Genomic DNA, 4,732 nt, shown 5'->3' with positions numbered 1-4,732 from the left:
GCCGACCAGAGACTACGACGAAGAGGACGATGAAGACGAGGACGGCTCAGAGGGAGGAGAGGTGGGGCTGAGCTTCCAGGTGAACCGGAACGATCAGGTGAGCAACTGAGGCTCCCATGATGCACCTGTCCAGACCAGCAGAGATCGCTTCACTTCTTGTTAGTGGAAGTGAAGCGACATGAGATCTTTGTTGAGTTCTTGCTGCTCAGTGATGAAGGATTCTGTATTTATGAAGATCAATATTAATCACTCATTGTGGTCCGGTTCTCCGGTCTGAACTGAGCCGGTCTGGTGGATCCACCGGTGACTGTTCTAGACCAGGTTCAGACCAATGTTTCTATAAAAAGACATTATTATCTACGTTGATGTTCTGTTTAAAGACGGCAGCGTGTCAGAGGAGGTGTGATGGTCACATGACGTAGTCGTTAGTGTCGTCCAATCACAAACAAGCTGTCTTTATTTTGACCGAAGAAACTCTTCTTCCTCTCAGGACGACGACGACGATGATGACGAATTTGGTGAGGAAGAAGGTGAGTGAAGAGTCATTCTGATGTTTGATTGGTCGCAATCCTGTCTCTCCCCTCTGATTGTCTGTCTCTCTGTCTACCTGCCTGTCTCTCCGTCTGTCTCTGTCTCTCTCAGAGGATCAGGCCGGCATTCAGGGAGAAAAGAGGAAGCGAGAGGTGGACGACGAAGGCGAGGATGACGAGGACGATGAAGAAGACTAGTCCTGGTCTGTGTGTCCTGTTTCTGTCCTCCAGACCAGCGCAGAGACAGACAACAGGACCGAGTGTCTCCGCTAGTCTCCTTCAGTCCGTCTTTATTTTTAGATAATATATAAGAAGATTTTATCAGAACTTCAACCTCAAGAGTCCACGTGTTTCCCTTTAAAGACCTGGTCCAGGATCAGTCTGTTCGGTTTAGTCCGTCCCCCTTCTCCACATCCTGAACCTGATCCTCGTCCAAACGGTCTCACTGGCAAAGAATCCATCAGGCGAAAAAGACACAACTGAGAAAAAGGTCCCGCCCCTCCGCGGACTGACTTCCTGTCAGCAAAGATGTTTCAGAATGATGTCTCTTCTTGTCCCCACCATCAGCTGCTGTCCTAAAGAGCCTCCTGACAGAGTCCAGGTCCGACTACAAGACTTGTCTCTTTAGACATAAAGAAACGGGAGGCGCCAACCGGACTGATCCAGATCAGACGAATCCAGAACACATCTGCATCAGGACCGCTTGGTCTAGGGGATTTCTTGTATTCTGCTCTGGGCTTTGGACCTGCCGTCTCAGACCGCAACCCAAGTCTTGATCCACCCGTCATAGATGATCTCAGTGAACCAGGATCCGGAGCTTCAACAACAGGAAGTGAAGAGATTGTCAGGTCTCCAGGAGCTTCAGACCGGAACCACAATCCAGTCCGATCCACACCTTTTTTAAAGAATCACCAGAACCGGTTCTTCCTGCAGCCATATCCGGTTCTGAACTCTAACTGGGGGGCGGGGCGGCGGCGTCCCAAAGTCTTCAGGATCCTCCGTCCCAAAGTCTTCAGGATCCTCCGTCCCGGTCTGAACCTTCTAGTCTCTGAACTGATCATGTTAGAAACATGCAGACCTGGTGTAGCTCAGGTCCACGTACCCCCCCCCCCCAGTGTGTGTTTGGGTTGTTCTGGGGGGGGGGGGGCGGCATTAGTTCTGATCCTTTGTTTTTCTTTGGAGCGACTTGTTTGTTTTGTTGTTTTTGTCCCTGAACGCAACTGAGTCTCCTGTGGATAATGTTGGCATCACGGGAGACCCTGAACGCCTCGTATCGATTCGTTAATGTTTTGTGTTTTAAATAAGAAAACTTTTAGTTTCAGTCGGGACGTGACCGGCGGTCTCCTTCACGGACCCTCCGTTAGTGGACTTCCTGTCATTTAACCACGATGACCAACGGTCGCTTTTCTCTGACTGAATACATTTAAAAAGGTAGAAATTCAACGTATTCGCAGTTTTTAAAAAAAATTTTTTTACCTAAAATAAAACGTCAACATTTCTTCCCGGGGACTCAGCTGCTCGTCCTCCCCCCCCCGTAGATCACGATCGTTCTGACCGTTGATCTCCTGATGAGTCGGGTTTGATTCTGAAGAAGCTCAACTTTGACTTTTAACTAAACTGCTTTGAAGTTTTAGCTTGTCTCTCGTTTTACACTCTTAAAAACACAACGCACCGCTTTTAGATTCTCACGGCTGAAACAGGTTGAAGTAGTACTGTAATACTTCAGCGTACAAGTACATGCATCAAGTGTGTATTTAACTTCTTCATAATTAGATTTAATCATCTTTAAACTCTGAAACAAACACTTTTACGTCTGTTGACAGTTGGAAGTGAGAGCAGCTTGACCAATCAGAGCCCTGTGGGCAGCTAGGGGCGGGGCGTGTGTGTGTTAGCTTAGATGCTACGGTAGCATCAGCTCCATCAGAGGATGTCATTCAAACACTGAACATGTTCATTGGTTCTTCTGGCTGCTGTAAGAGTTTGATTGACAGCTGGTTCATCCAATCACCTGCCAGCTATTCCTCCTGCAGTCTATTTAAAAGTGGGCGTGTTGTGTTTTTAGGAGTGTAAGAGGTGAAAGGTCGCATCGGTCGGTTTGAACCGTTTTTTAAGGCAATATTGTAAATAGACTGCTCAGTTTCAAGTTTGTTTTTATTTTGTAATGAATTTAAATAATTTTACAGATGTGGTGTTCTTTTGCAGCGAGGTGATAGTTGACCCCCATCTTTTACCTGTGACCCCGCCCCTCTCCTCTGGGGGGGGGGGGGGGTTGCTGTGTTTGACTGTGTGATGTAACTAAACACATTGAGGGGTTTTAAATAAAAAAAAAAACTAAAGGAACAGGAAGTTGTGTTAAGGAGAAGTTTGGGGGAAATAAAGAGGTGGAGCTCTGAGGAGGCGGAGTCTCTCAGGACGCGCTGGGAGCCTGTGAGGCGAGCAGCAGGGTCCAGAAACCCTCGACTCCACAGGTGAGTGTCAGCAGGTGAGTCTGAAACATGAACCAGAGGTTTTATCAAATTAACTTCATGTAGTATTTAGTGCTGTTATAGCGTTGGTAGCTGTACTCAGCTGATGGTACTGCTCGTCTGAGGACGTGTGATAGTCTCACCTGGTGAATCGCTTTGCTGATTACCAGGGAGGCGCCTGCACTCAGACGATGAACACTCAGTAGATTGCTGTCCTTCAGCACGGCTGGAGGCTGGAAGCGGCGGGCGAACGAAGGAGACAGGGCGACTTCGTCAAGCTGAGACTCCTCCAGCGTGTGCTTAACGTGTTTCTATTGTCTAGTCTACCATGTGTTTGATCCTAGTTCTGCCCGGTGGTCACGTAGATGTTGGGCCACTCCCAGGTGACCTCACTAACCTCATCTATCCCACTGGCTCAGCTCGTGGTGGCGGGGGGGGGGCTGAATGCTGAGTTCATCTCTCCCTCAACATTTAGTTCTGTGTGACGGATGGAAGTTCCCTCTAAAACATTTCATGTTATAAATTATTAATCTGATGTAAATGATATGAACGATAATCATAAATATCTGCGCCAACACGACTCTTATTGTGAAAATCGTTTGTCTTCTTTTCCTTTTTTAAATATTTGTTTAATTTTCATCTTAAATAACATCTTTAATTGTTTTAATCATTTACAGGAGACTTGTAATCATCATTGAAGCACTGGTGGATCACATGACGGTGGATCACGTGACGGTGGATCACATGACGGTGGTTCTCAGGACGTCCTGTAGGCGGCGCTGCTGTCTGTTGCTCTGCTGCTGAAACAACGTGATGAAGATTAAACAGGTCACAGATGATCTATAGTTCAGTCCTTGTGCACATTTATATATAATATTAGATGTTTCTTTACGTTAACTAAAATAAGTCAAACTTACATTGTAAAGATGTGTTGACTCGGCTAAATATGAAGTTTAATTCAATCGTTTCCTGAAGTTCAGATTATTTAAATCGGCTACATGTTAAAAACTTAAGACAGTTTTGAACAAATCATTGAGATTAGTTCAGCTCTGATTGATGAAGCACGAAGGGAGCTCATGTTAGGAGACGAGGTGATGAGGAGAGGAGACGAGGAGCACCCTTTGACCTCTGAGCCTCCTCCTCAGATTTAACATGGATGACACTGGTAAATTGTCCTTTAATGGATGTAACAGCTGTGACCACAGACACTTACACACTCACACACACACACTACAGTGTACAAATACTCTGTTACAAGTAAAAGCACAGATTTACAAATGTAAGTTCAGATGTATTAACTTTAACAAAATGTAGTTAAAGTATTGATGTAGAATAATGTCTCCTTTGGGACCAGGGGGTCAGGGGTCCTGGAAAAAAAGTGTGTGTGTGTGCTGAAAGCTTTTGGTCGTCATGTTATTTTTATAACACAGAAACATTAAAACACAGCTGTGCTGTTATTGGACAGATACAGCAGGTCGATGACATCACTCTGACCTCTGTGCTGCAGTGTGATGTCACTGTTTCTTTGTGTTGATAATAAACAGGAAGTATTTTTAGTTCTGTTGCTACGAGAGCTTCTCCTCTTCCTCCTGCTTCTCCTCTTCTTCCTTCTGCTTCTGCCTCCTGCTTCTCCTCCTCTTCTGCCTCCTGCTTCTCCTCTTCTGCCTCCTGCTTCTCCTCTTCTCCCTCCTGCTTCTCCTCCTTCTGCTTCTCCTCTTCTCCCTCCTGCTTCTCCTC

The 4,732-nt window shown here is 46.0% G+C and overlaps 1 long non-coding RNA gene across 2 annotated transcripts; it reads left to right on the top strand.

The window, feature by feature from the left end:
• Window positions 1-6: 6 nt before the first annotated feature.
• LOC116379129 (uncharacterized) lies at window positions 7-4,641 on the top strand. 2 transcript variants are annotated; one of them, XR_004212384.1, is made up of 4 exons: window positions 7-97; window positions 491-530; window positions 643-3,012; window positions 3,673-4,641. It is a non-coding gene; the product is annotated as an uncharacterized LOC116379129 (long non-coding RNA). The 2 variants fall into 2 exon arrangements; XR_004212383.1 differs by lacking the exon at window positions 3,673-4,641 and having other exon boundaries at window positions 643-3,328.
• The last annotated feature ends 91 nt before the right edge of the window (window positions 4,642-4,732 follow it).

Source organism: Anarrhichthys ocellatus, unplaced genomic scaffold (genome assembly GCF_004355925.1).
Source record: "Anarrhichthys ocellatus isolate YVR2014 unplaced genomic scaffold, GSC_Weel_1.0 scaffold3759, whole genome shotgun sequence".
NCBI classification, from domain to species: domain Eukaryota; kingdom Metazoa; phylum Chordata; class Actinopteri; order Perciformes; family Anarhichadidae; genus Anarrhichthys; species Anarrhichthys ocellatus.
The sequence above is the reverse complement of the archived record's forward strand: the minus strand, read 5'-3'. Positions and strand labels throughout refer to the sequence as shown.